The following is a 19,303-nucleotide window of genomic DNA, read 5'->3' as shown; positions in this document are numbered from 1 at the left end:
AAACACTTCTAAATAACCTGTGGATTGAAGAATAAATGACAAGAAAAATTAGAAAATAATTTGAACATAATAAATACTAAAAACATCAAAAGTAGTGGGATTTAATTAAAACAGTATTTATAGGGCAATTTATAGTATTACATACATGTAATAGGAAAGAAGAAAGATCTCAAATCTGTAATCCAAACTTCTACCTTAAGAAGCAAGGAAAAAAACAAAGTAAATCCGAAGTAAGTAGGACGAAGTGAACAATAAAGACAGAAATTAATAAAATAGAAAAACTAGTAATAGCAAAAGTCAATAAAATGCAAGGCTGTCTTTTTTATTAAGATTGATAAACCTCTAGTTAGACTGATCAGAAAGAAAAAAAGAGAAGACAAAATTTCGCAAAGCAAAAGTAAAGAATGATTACTACTACAGATGCTGCGTCCACTAAACAGCAAATAATGAAATGTTTAAACAACTTTATTCCAATATATTGATGACATAGGTAAAATAGACACATTCTTTGAAAGACAGAAATTGCCAAAGCATATTCAAGAGGAAGCAGAAAATCTGAACAGGTCAATATCTATTAAAAAATTGAATTCAGAATTAAAAATGTCTCCACCAGAGGAACTCCAGTTCTAAATGTCTTTGTTTATGATGTTTTAAAACATCCCAGAAACTTAAATTTATCTATAAAAGTAAAGGACCTAGAATAGCCAAAATGATTCTGAAAAATAAAACAAAGTTAGGGAACTTACACTACCTGATTTCAAGTATTATAAAGCTACAAAAATCAAATAAGATACTATGATATTGATGTGATACATACATTGATAAATATAACACAGATTCTAGAAATAGACCTACATATACATGACCAATTGAAGTTTGACAAAGATTCCAAGATTAATCAATGGAGAAAGGCTAGTCTTTTCAATATATTGTGTTGAAAAAACTAGATATATATACAGAGAAAAGTGAACTTTGACTCTTACCTCATGCCATGTGCAAAGATGAAACTTGGAATAGATCACCGAGCTAAATGTAAAAGCAAAAACTATAAATCTGCTACAAAAGAACATAAGATTAAAATACAGATAAGATATTCACCAGCTTAGAGTAGGCAAAAGTCTTAGAATATATGAAAAAGCACAAACCACTTTTAAAAAGATGATTTTGATTTCATCAAAATTAAAAACTCTTTTTATAAAACCATCTATAAGAAAACAAAAAAGCAGGCCAGGTGTGGTGGCAGCTCATTCTCATAATCCCAGCACTTTGGGAGGCTGAAGCAGGTGGATCACCTGAGGTCAGGAGTTCGAGACCAGCTTGGCCAACATGATGAAACCTCGTCTCTACTAAAACTACAAAAATTAGCCAGGTGTGGTGGCAGGCACCTGTAATCCCAGCTACTCAGGAGACTGAGGAAGGAGAATCACTTGGACCCAGGAGGCAGAGGTTGCAGTAAGCCGAGATTGTACAAATGCACTCCAGCTTCGGCAATAAGAGTGAGAGTCTGTCGAAGGAAGGAAGGAAGGAAGGGGAGAAAGAAAGAAAGAAAGAAAGAAAGAAAGAAAGAAAGAAAGAAAGAAAGAAAAAAACACAAAAAAAGAAAATAAAAAAGCAACCACTGACTGAGAGAAAATGTTTACGATTATATATCTGACAAAATTCTTGCTTCCAGGACACCTACGAAATAATAATAAAACACACCCCAAATTTAACATGCAAAAGATTTGAAGAGACAATTCATAATAGAAGATATATGAATGGCTAATAAACAATGAAAAATGATCAGTAGCATTTGTGATCATGAAAACAAACTAAAACACACAGAAATACTATTATATACTTGTTAGAATGGCAAAAAGTTCAAAGACTGCCAATATCAAGTGCAGACAAAGATATGGAGCAACTGAAACTCTCGTACACTGCTGGTGGGAGTGTAAAATGATATATCCACTTTGAAATAAAATTTCACAGTTTCCTAAAAAAAAAAAAAAAGCTAAAAATACTCTTGTCATAGAACCCAGTTGTTTCACTCTTAGGTATTTTCCAAAGAAAATTAAAGCTTACATTCACAAAGAGACTTTCATACAATATTCTTGGCAGCCTCATTCATGGTATTTCCAAAACCAGAAAATTAAAAATGTCGGTCAACAGGAGAACAGATAAGCAAATTGTGATACAGTCATGCAATGGAATATTACAAAGAAATAGAAAGGAATTAACTTCTGATACACAACAATGCAGATGAACCTCAAAAACATTATGCTGAATAAAAGAAGGCAAAGAGTACATACTATATGATGTCATGTATAGGAAAGTCTAGAAAAAAACTGTCTACAGTGACACACACCATATCAGTGGTTAGCTAGGTCTGGGTTTGAAATGAGATTGGTTGGGAAGAGTCACAGGAAGCTTTTTGAGAGGATGAAAATGTTCTGTGTAATAATGATCGTGGTTGTGGATACACGAGAATATACATGTGTCAAAAATAATTGAACTATACATGTCAAACGCTTGCATCTGTTGTATGCAAATAATACCTCAGTAAAGTAGGTTCTAAAATATGCAATATGAATCTTATGTTAGTATAAGACCAATTTTACCAGTGAGAAACTGAGGCACAGAAGTTGCAGAAATGCACAAGGTCATAGAGCTAAAATAAGTGGTGAAGCTGGGACTGAAAGTGATATTTATCTCTCTCTAAAGCCTATCGTTTTCATCTGTATTCTATTACTGCCTGCTTATGTAATGGTCATATAAATGCAGTAATACAATAATAATAATCCCTTGTAGCTGTGGAGTACTTTTTAATTTTTTCAATTCCCTTGATGCCGAATACTCATTGGAGTCTTACAATTTTTGAGTCAGGTATAGGTCTTGCCATGTATAGGTCTTACACGGAAGGTCTTGTAATACCCATTTAGAAGGTGAGAAAACTGCAAGGGCCACAGTGCTTGCCAAGAGCTAAGGTAGAGCTGGACATTTAGAGCCAGAGTTCTAGCTTCAGCTCTCCTGCTCTTCCGACCAGCCTGTACCTCGCCCCGTAGCTGTCCAGCTGACCATCGGCCAGCTACATTCAGTGCAGCCACCATGTCTATGGTACTTACTTATGCCAGCCCTAGCCAACTAAGATAAACTCAGAGATTCAAGGTATTTTTGAGGGAGGACTGACCTCTTTCCAAGGCAGTCTTAGGCAAAGAAGAACCCCGGCCTGGTGAGAAGGTGGTCCTGTCTCCAGCTGTCCAGATGTTGGCCTGGCTGGGTGCAGCTGGACAGGGATGGCCCACTGCTCCCTAAAACAGCAAAGCTGGTTGAACTAGGAGCCTTCCCCACTCTTCTTCTGGGGCTGAGTAACATCCACAGCCACTCATCTCCTCCATCTTTCCCTTCACGTAAAGCACCAGTTTTGGAGTCTCTTCAGCCAGGCCCTCTGAGCTTTTGTCCGTTGCCTGGCACTTTCTGCTCCAACTGTGCAGAGCTTCTTGTCTTCCATGGTGGGTCATTCACTTTTCTTTCTGAGCTTTCTCTGGAACACCCTTCCTCCTACTCCTCATCTCCTCAATGAACTCAGCCTTGTCCTTTAAAACCAGCACAAATGGTTCCCACTGATGCCTAACATCACAAAATGGGAGAGAAGCAACATTTTATGCTCTCTGATGGAAGAACACAGTGCTAGCAGTAAAATGGTCCTGCCAAGAAAACCCAAACAGAATCAAACTTGAACCTGATGAAGGCTCTAGCTCTAACCACCGATTTAACAGAAAAATAAGTTATTGAATCCATTGGGATTAAATTAGCAAGATCCAGATAATAGGAAATCCTACAGGACAAAGGACATGGATGGGTCCTTCAACAATAAAATTGTAAGCGGGGAAATGTATAGATGGAGTGGCCACCCGCCATTCCTAATACACAAACCTTACTTGGATCCCAAGTCAAATTGTAAAAAAAAAAAAAAAAAAAAAAAAAATTTATAAGGCAACTAAGGAAATATAAACATTGGCTGGACATTTGATGCTAGATGGAATTCTTGTAAGTTCTTGTTTCTGTGTATGCCCCAAGATGTACAGTTTCCCTGAAGACCCCTGATGTGCAGCTCTAGCCAGCAGGCCTCCCCCTCTGGAAGGGCTCAGGACTGTGAGCAGGTTGTGAGGGTCTCTGACACATGCATCAATTATGACATGATAGTTATCTGGGAGATTTTAGGGATACATGTGGAAGTATTTACGGATGGAATGATATGCTGTCGCTAACCAGGACAAGATGCTAGAGGCAAGCTGCAGGGTCTTTTCCGGTGGGTTTCCTTTCTACTTCAAGAGGCTGCCAGCTGGGAGTGCCCCACACACCATGTGAGGAGGAGCAGGGCAGCCGATCTGACTCCTCATTGCTGCAGCCTCTGAGGACCAGCAGTGGGGCAGGCAGACCATGCCCACTGCCATCTGCCATGGGCCAGATCTTAATTCCCAATGCTGTCCACCTCTGTCTTCTCTACTAGATTCTGACATGGACACAATTCAAACAACAAATTATTTTGGCTGCATTAGTAATGCAGTAATGAAGGGCAGCTTCCAGACTGATGACTAAAACTGGAAAGTGGAAGTGTTGAGACCAGCCCTACTGAGATGCCTTGAACCCTCTTTAGAGATAATCTGGTGTGCCAGGCCTTCATAAGTCATCCCAACCCTGTGTTTCCCTCTGGAATTATGCTAACAGCTGGAGTGCTTGGCCGGCTCCTTGGCCAGCTTCTCCTCCTCCTCCCTCTCATTCCCCACTGATCTGGCCACTGTGTCTGTGGAAAGAAGCCACCATGTTGTTTGTTTCTTCTCTCTGGCCTGCCCAGGCTATTAGCCCAGTGGGTTTGTGTATGTGAATGTGAAGCTTTTGGACTTCAGGTTAACTTCCTCGTTAGGTGGAGAGTTGCTTTCCTCCTGCTCCCCAGTGGGCATGCAATTCACTGTGTCCACTCAACTGGCTATGGCAGAAAGAAGGGCTTGGAGGTTTATGCAGAGGTGGAGCTGAGCTGTGATCTCTTTCTGGGACAGAAAAGGACTCATGTTCCCCCCACCCTTACCCTCTCATGGTCTGTCACAGCTACCATCAAACCAGGCATTTGATCATTCAACAACTGGGGCACGTTAAAAAAAAAGCAGGCATTTGGTTGTAATCTGTGGCTCTCACTGGCAGGACATGGAGGGTCACTGTCACCTTCATTATAGCATAGCTATCTCCTGTGGTCCTCCTCACTGCCGACATTGCCATCTTCTCTATTTTCAGCAATTGTCCAAGGCAGGTTCCTTAATGTCACCACCATCATCATTACCTTCTTCATCCTTTTCATCATCTTCACCGCCATCACCTGTGCCTTCTTCAGCCTTCTCATCATCTTCGCCATCATCAACATTGGCCTCATCACCCCCCTTACCTCTTTCTTTACAATACACTCCCCCTTGCTTCCAGAGGTTTTGGTTAAAAGACCAATGGTTCAAGCAGGTGAAATGCTGAAGGTGCGGAGGGCAGGCAAAGGTTGACCTCGTCATCCAGAGCCACAGATCTCTGAGACCCTACCTGCATGTGGCCTCAGTCCATTCAGGCTGCCATAGCAAAATACCTTAGACTGGGCAATTTTTAAACAATAGAATTTATTGCTTACAGTTTTGGAGCAATAAATTCTTTGATCTTTGTAAAGTCCAAGATCAATCCTCCAGCAACTTTGGTGTCTGGTGAGGGCCTGTTCCTCATAGATAGCACCTTCTTGCTGCATCCTCACGTGGCAGAAGGAAGAAGGGTAGGGGCGCCCCCTTCAAAATCTTTTATAAGGGCACAAATCCCATTTATGAGGATTGGCATCACTTCCTAAGGGCTCCACTTGTTAACACTATGACACTGGGCATTAGTTTCCGACGTATGAATTGGGAGTGTGCTACACTAATGTTAAGACCCCAGCACATGCCACTTAATCCCCCACTCACATCCCAGCCCTGTGCTCAATATGGAGCTGCAACTATATGGAAAGAAAAAGGGGAAGGCTCACATGAGATGCAGCACTGGCACCAGGCTTTGAAAGGTGAAAGAGGATTTTCTGAGTGGAGAAGAGAGGACCTGGAAAGGCATCTGAAGTTGAGGAATCAGCATGTGCAAAGTTTTGGGAGTGTGGAAAGTGTGTTTCATGGAGCAGATGTGGAGCAGTGGCTGGAGAAAAATAGTCTCTAAATAATGAATTTCAGTCATTTGTTCAATGAATATATGTTGACTCAGCACATTGCTGGACAGTGGGGGAAAATGGCAAGAGGATTAGGAAGGCTGTTAAGGGTCAAATCATAGAGATGCATGTGTGGGGAGCAGGAAAATGTTTATCTGGTGCCGGGAGAAGAGCAATGCAGAAACAATTTAAGTAAGGATGTGACTTAATTTTGAAAATATAACAGCTGGGTCCACAGAACTGTGTCCAGATGGGGCTGCTGGGGTAACTATTTTGGCAAGTTAATTTCACAATGTGAGTAATACGATTCTTGAACCATGCAGATTCTGCTCCTCCAATAAATCTGTGGTTTTGACAGTGTGTAGATGCAGGCTGGGGCAAGGGCATCATGAACAGAAGGCGGATTTGAGAAAGAACAGTCTCTGAGCTTATTTGATTGTGTTTTGTAATCTTAAAGTTTTAAATATCTCATAATATTTTATTTTTTAAAAAGGTGATACACACACATGTTTAACGAGCCCAAACAGCGTATAAAGGTATTCACTGGAAAGAATCCCTCTCCCATCTCTCTTGCAAGGAATTCCACTGAAATTCCACGGAAGAGGCATGCCGTAATGCCTTTAAGTGCAATGCTCCCTATTCCACAGGCATTTGGGGTTTTTCTGGTTTTGTTTTTCTTGTACATCATCGCTGTAATGTTTTTATATGTGGGGCATGGTGGTGGTGTTTTCTTAGCTTTTCCTGTCTATCAATCCTAGTGACTAAAGCAATTGTGTTTACAGCCCAGAAGAGACACAGAACCACCTGGGCAGTAAGTGGCTGAGCAAGAATGGATGGCAGGTGTGGTTGCTTCCAAGTTCATGCCCCTCAACCACCATCCACTTCCTCCTTTGATGTTTTCCTGCAGCCTCGACTCTGTCCCCACCCTCAGACCAGCGCTTATTCTCATCTCTACCAGCTGCAACCTCAACTGTGCTCTAGCCACCAGTGCCATTTCTGACATGGGAGGGCACCCACTGCCTTCTCAGGAGGCTGGGTGAGTTTTCTAGAGCCAATCTGCTAGGACTGGCTCCAGATTCATAGGAAGAGGCCCAGGCAGAAGCCATGCCTCAGGCTCCTTGGCTTTTCTCCCAACTGCTCTGAATCTTGCACTGTGTACATTGTTAGCCAACATAAACCACCTTTCCCAGCAGTGCTGGCCTTCAGGGAAGAACTGGGTGGTGAGAATTCTGATCCTTTCCCCCTGCATCTTACCTCTAGGGCAAAAATAATATAAAAATGCCCCGGTGGGCCTCCTGTAACATTTTGCCAAGGCTCAGCGTGGCGTTCTTTTGGATTTGGTAATTTGACATTTGCATTTTCTTCTGCTGCCTCATCTTAAATTGATCAGCCGGATGAAACTCAAGATCGCCGGTCCTGTTTCAATATTTAATCATTTGGCTAGTCTGGAATGTCATTAAGCTAAAAATAGGAAACTTATTTTCAAAGAGCACTTTGAAAAGAACCTGCTACTTTGCTAATGCTGTCTGTCTCATGGTACAAAAATATACATTTTCTTTCTCTTTCTCTTTATTTTCTAACCTTTATAACTTACAGATTAGCTAGAAGCTTAAATGTGATTTCCTCACAACACCCAGCTGCCCAGTTCACTCGCATGCCTTAGAGATGTAGGGATGGGCTTTCTGACATCTGCCTCTGGCTGGTGAGGCTGAAACAGGCCAGATAAACAGAACTGCTAAGAGAAACAGCAACAATACACCAGCAGCAGAACGCATGGAGCACTGATGGCGTGTCTGATAGTGGAGAAGGGCTTCACACGTGTCATCTTACTCATTGTGGGTTAAGTATTTTCTGATAAGAGAACTGAGGTGTCAGGCAACTAACATGTCAAGATCTGTACGGTGTAGGGGTGGGAGAGTCCCAGGGCCCAGGTGGGGCAAGAGTGCATTAACCAGAGGACACAGCCAGTGCCCTCTTGCATCAGAGACAGGCTTGGTGGCTGGAGCACAGTTAAGATTGCAGCTGGTGGAGCAACAGTGAGCACTGAGCTGCAGGTGGAGGCAGAGCCGAGGACTCAGGAAAATATCAATTGAGGAAGCGGATGGCAGCTGGGAGTCATGAGCTTGGGAGCAGCCACATTTGCCATCCATTCCTGCTCAGCCACTTACTCTCCAGGTGGCTCCTGGCATGCATGGCCCATGTCTCCTGAGTGTCAGATTCTGATCTTTAAAATGAAAATGATCGTCTGACCTACAGGTAGTCATGAAGCTTCAATGATGAGCTAAGATGAGAAAAGCCCAAGCAAGGGCCCAGCACTGAATCTGACAAATAGTTCCCTTGTAAGAAACCTCAGGCATCTCTGTTGTCCTTGGAGTGCACAGCACCCCTCAGAGAAGTCACCCTGTTGCAGCTGAGGTCCAGTCCTCAGTCCCTCTTTGGTCCCCATCTCTAGCAAAAATGGCTGGGTCACTGGAGTTGCAAGGACCCCTTCTACTTGTCCTAAGCAACTTGAGTAGCACCTCCTTTCCTCTGGGCCACCAGCCAGTCCCTTCCTGGCTTTCTGAGGAAGGGGTGGGCTTCTGCTTCTAAACCAAAGGAGGCCCTGGAGATAAAGGACAATCTAGAATTGGGGGACGGTTCTAAGAGATGAAATGCTTCCCGGTGAGCTTACACCGGGGGGGTCCAAATACCTTTGTCTTCATGCTGTAGCCTCTGACCCCCAGAACCCTGGTCCGGCAGACCTCTTTGTCTTGACCAATGGCTTTGGCCTTTCTCAATAGAGGATGGAGACAGGATGAGTTCAGAGAGAGGCAGGGAAAGATCTCTCTTTTTCTGACCTTAGCAGGCCTTCTCCAAGGGTCCACTATCACCAAAGTTGTATTCATCCTTTTTTTTCCAGAAGGGATAAGCCAGTTTTAATCAATTTATCCAAACTGCCAAATATCTGAGAGCTCTCACGCCTCTCTGCACCCCTCATCTGTGTAATAAGAACATAATTTCCTCCTTCTTAGGATCAGTTGAAATGATGGATGTGCCGGGATGCAAAAAGCCTGGCTGCCCCCCAAATGTGTGAACACCATGTAACAGCACGTGTTGCTTCTGCTGTTAGGAGAGGCCATAGCGACTACAGGTCAGAGGACAGGAGCAGCACAGGGAGTGTGGCTCTAATACTCACACTGACCTCAGGCCTTTCTGCTGTGGCTCCCCAGCCCCTTCTCCCCTCCTCCCTTTTCTCTCCTTCTCTTCTAAAAAGTAGAGTAGTGCTCCCACCTCAGCATTCTGGGAGACATTTCAGAAGCCATTTGAGCACTCTAGCAATTTACATTACAATTTCCTATAACTACCTGAGGAGGTAGCAGGGCTGGCCTGTGTTGCAGATGAAAAACTGAGGCAGAAGCTGCTGTCATGAAACATTGTCAAGTTTTCTGGTCAACCAGGACCCTTTGAACAGTCTTCCTGTGTTTGGGCAACTTTCCGCCTCTGAGTCTTGCTTCCCACCAACTCCAGTTTCCTCTCTCCCTGTAGCTGGGTGGAGGCTTGGACCTGGGCTCCATCTATTGAGTATATTGGGTGTGTTTGTACTGAGGAATGTGGCTTCTTGCAAGATGCATTGTGAGGATGGGGAAAGTGACAGAAGCTTAAGGGAATGACTGTGTGGACAAGTCAGTGCTTTGCAATTAGAACAGCAAGAAAATGCCAGCGCAGATGTGGTTTCTCATCAGACCAGTTCTTCAGTGTCATTTTCAGCATTGCTCCTAGAAGCTAGTTCTCCTCTTCCTTCAAAAAGTATGTGAAATTCCAAATGTCCATTCAATAAACTCCTTTCAGCTTCATTCTCTTTTCTAAAATCCCTGCCTGAATGAACAGGCCACACACAAAATGGCAGGCCTAGGATTGACCCCATGTCTCCTCTTTCCAAGACCCATAAACTCTCCTCCTTCAGTGACTTTGTAACAGACCTTCCCCGGGTCACACGTTCATGGAATTTAATTTTACTCAATTCATTTTTTCAACAAGCAATGGATACCCACCACGTTCCGGGCACTGGGGACACAGCCATGAACAAGTCAGCTGCAGCCCCTTGGGTGAACCTCACTATAAACAGGAAACAAATAAATAAACAAGTTGATCACATATAATCAATGTAGGAGGGATATAAACAGGGTGATGTCAATAAAACTCTGAGTGAGGGCTACTGAAGATAGGGTGGTAGGAGAAGAGATGGGCAAGGCAATGACTTGTGTGCATAGCTGAGTGTGACATGCTGACCCCTAACCTTTTTCATATGTTCTGCTTTGTGGTGCAAACTGTGGTGGCCCCTGCTGGCTCCTGGGTCCTTAAACAGCATCAGGGGAGCACAGTGCATTATTTAGCTGTGTGTGTCCTGGTCACTCTCCCAGCATCACTTCTTGGTCCAGAGATAGGCAGCCCCAGGGTGTCCTAGCCTTTGCAGGGGGACCCTGCCCAGGACACATCTTGCTTCTCTTCCATGTTAATATCTACAAGAAATGACTTGCCCAAGCTTTTTCTTCAGGAAGCTCACAGGGCCAGATAAGGCAGTGAAAAAATCCAAAATGCCTATAGTGGCAGTCATTCAGGTCTGTCTGAAAATGCTTGGCCTCAGAAGCCAATCTCATCTAACTTTAATCTGCATGCTCAGAGCACCTGTCAGTGCGCAGCTCAGTCAACAGGAGAAATTATGGGGAAGATGACTTTGCTTCCAGCTGGAGTTCTGGCTAAATATTGAATGGGAAATTAACTTGCCACATTAAGATTTTAAATTGAATGAATTTGCTCTGTAATAATTGTAAGTGATGCCATAACCTAAATGTACCTCTCTAAAGCCCTCTCCCCATTGTGTGAGTCTTTGTGTGGCGGTGGGGAGGGGGTGGTATGTGTGTTTGGTAGAGGGCAGTGGGATATAGCCAGCCTAGTATCTATTCTTATTCTCTTACTAAATAATGGTGAATCTTGTAAGAAGTGGGCTTTTTTCCTTCTTATGTAAAAGGAGAAATAAACTTTAAGATCCCTTTCTTCTTCCAAACCCTAATCTATATGTGCACATATGTGTACATCTCTGAGATCCCATATCGAAATTTCCTTCTGGGGTGAATTATACCCTAAATGCAATTCCAAAGTTGACGTTGGGGTCCTTGCTCACCCTGCCACTTCAGCACAGGACTAAGAAGGAGGATGATGAGATTCATTGTGGAGATCATCTTAAAAAATTGCCACTGGGCCGGGCATGGTGGTTCACACCTATAATCTCAGCACTTTGGGAGGCCGAGGCAGGCAGATCACCTGATTTCAGGAGTTCAAGACCAGCCTGGCCAACATAGTAAAACCCCGTCTCTACTAAAAATACAAAAAAATTAGCTGGGCGTGGTGGCAGGTGTCTGTAATTCCAGCTACTTGGGAGGCTGAGGCAGGAGAAGTGCTTGAACCTGGGAGGCAGTGGTTGCAGTGAGCTGAGATGCACCATCGCACTCTGGCCTGGGAAACAAGAGCAAAACTCCGTCTCAAAAAAAAAAAAAAAAATTGCCACCAACAATTCCTCCCCTCCAGGTGCGCGACTCCTCCCAGCAAGGGTTGTAGTCTTTCCTGCTTCTCACCTTGAGTTTCATCTCTTGTAACTTGCTTTGACTAAAAGGATGTAGAAGGAGTGACAATATGCCAGTCAAGGTCCTACACTTTAAGAGGACCGGCAGCTTCTACTTTTGCCCTCTTAAAGCCAGTTTTTGTATAAAAAAGTTCAGGTTAGACTGCTGAGTGATGAGAATCCATGAATAGAGACAGACCACATGAAAAAGAACCACAGCCTTCTGTCCGAGAGCCAGACAAGCCCTACACATGCAAGTGAGGTCACCTTGGATTCTCTGGTGGCAGGTGAGCTGCCCTATTGGTACCAAGTGCAGGAGAGAGGAACCTTCCCCACAAGTCTTGCACAAACATAGAATCACAAACAATAAAATGGTTGCTATTTTAAGCCATGAAAATTTGTGGTGGCCTGTTACACAGCAATAACTAATTGAAGGACTCCTTTTTTTTTGCTTTTATTTAACATTTTTGTAGTTTTAAATTGTGATCAAATATACACAACATAAAATTTACCACTGTCTTAGTCTGTTCAGCCTTCTGTAACAAGACGTCATGAACTAGGTGGCTTAAAAACAACAGAAATTGGCCGGGCATGGTGGCTCACACCTGTAATTCCAACACTTTGGGAGGCCAAGGCAGGTGGATCACCTGAGGTCAGGAGTTTGAGACTAGCCTGGACAACATGGTGAAACCCCATCTCTACTAAAAATACAAAAATTAGCCAGGTGTGGTGGCGCACCCCTGTAATCCCAGCTACTCAGGAGGCTGAGGCAGGAGAATTGCTTGAACCCAGGAGGCAGACGTTGCAGTGAGTGGAGATCATACCATTGCACTCCAGTCTGGGGAACAATAGCAAGACTTCATCTAGAAAAAAAAATTATTTCACACAGTTCTAGAGGCTGGGAAGTCAAAAATCAAGATGTCAGTGAATCTGGATTCTGAGGAGGTCTTTCTTCCTGGTTCATGGATGGCACTCTGGGGCCTCTTTTATAAGGGCACTAATCCCACTCATGAGGGACCCCCCAGAGGCCCCACCTCCTAATACCATCACGTTGGTCATTAGGTTTCAACAGTCTAGTTTGGGGGAGACACAATCATTCAGACCATAGCACAATCTTAACTATTCTTAAGTGTACATTTTCAGGTTCTGTGGCATTAAGTACATTCATGTTGTTATGCAACTGAAGAACTCTTATATATGCTCTAAATGTGTCTTCATGGAGCTACTGCAAAAAAAAATGCATGGGGCACAGATGCCTGCAAATATGTTTTAACACATCATCAGGGATAAATGTGCATCAATTCTGCTTGATGTAAGGGTTTCTTCCCTAGTTCTGTATTCTGGGAGGAAAGTGGAAGAGGATGGGAAGCTTCCTGGAAATGAGCAACCCAGGGCTGCAGACTGAGCCACCAACCTCTTTCCAGGTGAGCCTGGGAAGTGCCAGAGATTTGCTTTTCTGCTGGACAAAGCTGGACAAAGCCTGGTTAGGTTTTGCTGTTTAAGCTTCATATCCGTTACAAATACTGGCAGATTTTGGCCTTACCTCACATAACATCAATCTTAGGTCTCAATATTGTTGTGACGGGTTGTTTCTTTTCCAGGCTTTGCGAGTATTTGAAGCAGAGATTTAGAAATATTGTTTAAAGATCTGTAGCCAGATGACATTTTTCCATTTGGGGAATTTAAAGATTCTTTTGTTACTCATCCCACTTTTTCTATCAATGTTAAACATTTTTCAGGAGCTCCTGACACTATGTGTGCTAAGATCTTGGCGAAGTGGCTCTCATTTGGATCTCTGCCTGAGCCCAGGGGCGATCTAGGCCCTGGACAAAGTGGACACTAGTGAGAAAAAGCACAGAGACCTGAAGGAACATCTCCATCACCAGCCCGCAGAGACCCGAATCGCCCAGGCAGAGCCCACATCCAGTGCCAGCCCTTCACTGCAGACATCACCAAGTTTCTAAGCCCATTCAAGACAGTTACCTGCAGGGGCTGGAGCTAGCCAGGATCCGGAGATAGCGGCGCTTTCCTATTCCTCAATATGAAGCACCAGGGGAGCTGTCCATGGTGCTGACCACAACCCCACATTACGGCACCGCGTCACCTGGATCCTGTCTGCTCACCGAGCTTGCTGCCTGCTTATTTAAGCAAGTCTTGGTCCTCATTTCTGTTCTAATATCTGCCTGGCCCACCCCTGCTCTGAACTGTGGGTTAGCGAATCGGGCGGCTAATACCACACTTATCAATGACACAGGGCCCCATGCTGAGGTAGAGCCAGGTCATCAGAGTCACCTCCATAGTTGTCAAATGCTGTTCTGCATCGGACAAATGGCTTAGATTTTTGAAGCTGTACTTTCTTTATCTGAAAAGTGGTAACAATAACATGGTTTTGAAGAGTAAAATTAGATAATAAATGTGAAAAAACTGGCACATGGCACATATAATGCTTAAAACAGTAGAAAACCAATCAATATGAACTTCCTTTCTATTTCCTGATCTTTTCCAAGTTCTTAAGAATTACTTTGGGTCACTGTTCAAGTATTTCCCAGAGAAAAAGTAAAGGCAAAGCCCCATCAAAAGCTTTTTTTTTTTTAGAGTCATGGTCTCACTTTGTTGCTCAGGCTGGAGTGCAGTGGTATGACTGTAGCTCATTGCAGCCTTGAAATTCTGGGCAGGGGGATCACTTGATGTGGCCTGGACTCAGGCCACCATCGACCTGGTCAATCCTCAGCATGGGGCAGTGGCCTGCATTGCACCCCATGCCTCTACTCTGGAGGTCTCTCCTCCAAGACAGCCAGCCTGCTGGTGGCCATCAACCAAAGCCTCCACCCTGGTAAAGTACCAAGTGGAGAATGTTGCCTGCCTCACCTGACAGATTTTAAAGCAAGGAACAAGTCAGCTAACGTCTAACAAACAGCTGAATGGGTTTCATCTAATGATGCCAATAAACTAACAATTGCTTAAACTTTTAAATCTTCCACTTCAAGTAGACTTGGTAAAATTATTCAAGCAAAGCCTCAAATCTTCCTCAACCCCAGGAGCAGAGCCTCACTCAGACTAGAAAGATTCTTTCCCCATTTTCATGAAGGTGATTTAAGGCAATTACCGCTTTGGGGTTTTACTTGGCTGTTAAAAATATATGTAGTTCAACAGCAAATAAGCAAAACTTTGTCAAGGGATTTAAGTGTTTTTTACGTGCCAAGATTCATCTTATTCAATGAAGCAGAATTTGAGATCCCTCTGAGTGGGTCACATTTTTCAAACATTTAAAGATAGAGGACTTAATGAGGTTACCTTTCCCGCTCTTGTTGTCAAAGGCCCACAGGTAATCACATATAATATTTTGAGTTACTAATAAAACTCACAGTTGGAGGTAGGTTTGTGAAAAATAGGGCTGACCTCCTTCCCAAGCCCCAGGATGCTAGTGAAGCAGCCTTTCTGCAGATTTCCTGCTTCCTGCTGGAGGCCTGTTCTAGCCTCTGAAGCTGAGTCATCCGCCTGATGTCAGATGCCAGACAAGGGATGCGTGGGAGGAAACACGAGCAGTGACCCATGATGTCTCGCAGGACCATTCTTGGCCAAAGTCAGAAGGCGTTGCCTGTGTGTTGTTCTCACTGTTCCTCAGGTGTGCTTTGAGGGCTGGGGGGACAAGGCCAGGGCTTCCTGAGGCTTCTATCAGGAGGAGATGTAGTTGAGAGGAATCTTGTCTGACAAGGGCCTGCTATGTCTGGTGGCTACGTGACTCTGGCCGTGGACATCTACAGAGTCTGTTCCCTGGGTTGACTCCATTTTGCATCTGTCAGTCACACCCATTGCTGCCTTTTCTGACCTGGAACCTTTGCTATGTATTTGCCAAACCAACAGTGAAATGAAGATGGAAAAATACATTGAGACCCATCTATTCATCTAGAATTTCTCAGTCTGAAGTTCCAATTCAGAAGGTGCAGGCTGAAGTCTTGGGCTCTGCATGATAAGAAAATTGCTCCCAGGTAATTCCTATGGAGGGTGTCTTCTCACTAAGTCAGCACACCTGAGAAAGGACCTTCAGGGCTGCAAATCAAGTTACTGCTTACCTCAGTAAAGTGAAACCAGCGTTCCCAGGAGTCTATCAGCAGGTGTGCAGGACCAAGCTTTGAAAGCCCGAGTTTTCTTACTATGAGGTCTGGAGACAGGCAGCTCAGGGTGGGAGACTGAACAGTTAGAAGCAGAGCTGATGACTTTGCCAAATAAGCAGGGGCCATTGGTAGGCTCTCAAATGGGTGGATATTTTCCTGAGTCCAAGGATGGCAAGCTTATTTTCTCCAACATTTTATTTTGAAAAATTAAAACGCCTATGGAAAAGTTGAGAGAATCGTACAAAAATAGTACAAGAAACATCTGTAACACATATACACGTTGTTCTTCATCTCTATTTACAATTGGTAGTATGTTCTTCATTTCCTTTTTCTCTCTCCCTGGCCCCCACATATATGCCTTTCATTAAGTGTATCTTTCAGTATACATATATTTTACCATATATGTATATACATATATGTGTACTTTAAAACATAAGTCATTTATGTCACTGTTTTTTAAACAGCTTTAAGATGTAATTCACATACTATAAAATTCATCCATTAAAAGTGTACAGTTCAGTAGTTTTAATACATTCAGAGCTGTGCACCTATCAATACATCTGACTTAAGAATATTTCATCACTCCCCAAAAAGATGCCATATACCCATTTGTTGCCAGTCATGCCCCACTCCGTGGAAGGGGGGAAGCAGCAGGAACTGATGTGCCTGGCTCCTGCTTCCTAAGAATGAAGACTTGCCCCCTGCCTTCTGGGGAGTATTATTTAGCTCTCAGGAAGTCCCACAATGTGACCTTCCATCCAAATTTGAAGTGGAGGTCCTTCAGGTATGAATCAAGCTTGGCACGTTGAGAATGAGAGCCATGCAGACCTGAAGTTTCAAATGGGGCTTTGACAAGCTCAGAGCTCCACAAGGCTGCCAGCAAAGGTGCTCAGCACACAGACCCAGGGCCCACCACACCTAACAGGAGGCAGGGGTGGCAGGGGGTTGAGGTCTGTGTACCGTTTGTGTGGGATATGGGAACTCAGCCAGGACCACCCAGCTGGTGAACTGAAAAGCCAGGATCAGAGTTCAGGTTCTTCCCCTACAGGATCCTTGCTCCTCAACTCATCTCTCTGTCTTGCTCAGAGTCAGAGCTGCCGAGACAGCAGGGGCTGTCTGAGACAGTTGGGAGTTTCTGATCCCTGGATATATAAAAGCAGAGATGAGAAAACCACAACGGGAGAGGGTTCAGCCTGGCATGAGGCTTAGACAAGATGGTCTCTAAGGTCCCTGCAAGCCCAAGTTTCTATTTGATGGAGTACAAAAGACAGACCCAAGGTGCAACAAGGGTGACCAACCAGCCCAGGCTGCCCAAGACTGAGGGATTTCCTGGAGTTTGGGACTTTAAGTACTAGAACCTGGAATGTCCCAGCCAGAGCCTTTCCTGGGTCTAAAGCCCCACATGTAACCTATAGGGAGGTTCCTGTTTTAGCTCCATACAGAGACACCTTATGTGGAGGGAAGAGGAAGAGGAGGAGGAAGGACTTGTAAGGTAACGTTCTTCAATGGTCCCTTTCCTCCTCACCCCTACCTTCCCCCAACCCTGAGACTCTCCAATGACAATCATGATGATGAGGGTGATGATGATGACAGTAATGACGGTGATGATGATGGTGGTGTGAAGATGATGATGGTAGTGATGGCGATAGAGATAGTGACAGTGATGAAACATTGTCATGCCAATAATCATGGTGATGAAGTTGATTATGTGAAGATAATGATCATGGTAGTGATGGCGATGATGTTGATGGTGATAATTATTTGCTAAGCACTTAGTTTACAGCAGGCACCATGCTAACCTATTTTAATGCATTATCTCATTTGATCCTCACACCATTCTGAGGCAGATATTTTATTATCTCTATTTTATAGAGAAGGAAACAGAGGCCTTAAAAATTTTAAATAACATGCCCAAGGTAGTACAGCTAGCAGAGGGTGAATCAGGCAGTCTCACTCACCTACCTCTGTTGGGTTTTTGTTTGTTTTTTGTTTGTTTGTTTGCTTAGCATATGTGGCTCCCAGGTGTGAATTGTCTGTTGAAATGCGATTGAATTTAAAATTCCAGCTTAAGTTCCAGCTTAGTTTTCTACTGATGCTGTTAAAACTTACCACAAATTTAGGGTCTCAAAGAGTACAGATATTATCTTAAAGTTCTGGAGGTCAGAAACCCAACGCAGTCTCACTGGGCTAACATCATGGTGCCACAGGGCTGCGTTCCTTCTGCAGGCTCGAGGGGAGAATCTGTGCCCTGGCCTTTCCCAGCTTCCAGGGGCCACCCATGCCTTGCTCATGGCCCCTTCCTTCATCTTCAAAGCCAGCAATGGCAAGCCAAGCTCTTCTCTAGTCGCCACCCCTCTAGGTTTTTCTTTCCTGCCTTCCTCTTCCACTTACAAGGACCCTTGTGATAACACTGGACCAACTTGGCTAATCCAGGACATTCTTACCCTCTCAAAGTCTGCGATTAACACCTTAATTCCATCTACAACCTGGGTGCTCCTTTGCCTTGCAACCTAACATATTCACAGATTCCAGGGAATAAGACATGGATATCTTTGGGGGGCATTTTTCCACCTGCCACCATGGTAACTTCAGTAAAGACAAACTTGAGTTTGACTCTTGACCTGGGCATGCCGTTTACCCTCTTTAAACCACCTCACCTTGGTAATGACATCCATTTTGCAGAGATGTTACAGGGATTGGATAGAGTATTGGACAAGAAGCCCTTCTACCACTCTCTGGTACGTCATTGGTGCCCCGGCTGTGAGCTTCCTTTGCAACTCCTGACTTTCCCAGCTGACCACCTATCTCATCCCCCCCATTCTCCTCCATGCAGACCACATTTTATACCTTCCACCCTTGGCACTTGATCATGTCTAATTTTCCCCTCCTAGCATTCCAGGTACTCCATGATGGAGTCTGTCTCTAAGGTAGATTGCAAGCTCCTTGGGAACAAGTAACCTCCCTTAACTCACTATTCACACTCCAGCACCTCACTCAGCCCTTGGCTCAAAGAGGTTTAATAAAAACTGAGTGAATGATGAAGTGACAAAGCAATCTTCCAGCAGATCTCACCTGTTCTTTTCTGAATACCCTGAGATAGAGGGCAATACTCTTTAATTTTGTGTAATAATAAACCAGGGTTCAAAAGTCCACATACTTAAAATTTCACCTGCAGGACTCCTGGTTTCCACATGGGATGCAGAGAGCTGGGAAGACCATTGTTCCTAACCTTATAACAACAACAACAACAACAAATGCAGGCAGTCTGCAAACTCACACCTTTTCCTGACCCATCACAGCTAAAGTCGCAGGGCTACCAATCAGAAGTCTAAGGAAAGACTGGCACGTCCAAGTACAGATTCGCCTGCATGTATGTAGCTGGGGCAGATGCTG

This window comes from Pan paniscus, chromosome 8, assembly GCF_029289425.2.
Source record: "Pan paniscus chromosome 8, NHGRI_mPanPan1-v2.0_pri, whole genome shotgun sequence".
Taxonomy (NCBI): Eukaryota; Metazoa; Chordata; class Mammalia; order Primates; family Hominidae; genus Pan; species Pan paniscus.
The sequence above is the reverse complement of the archived record's forward strand: the minus strand, read 5'-3'. Positions refer to the sequence as shown.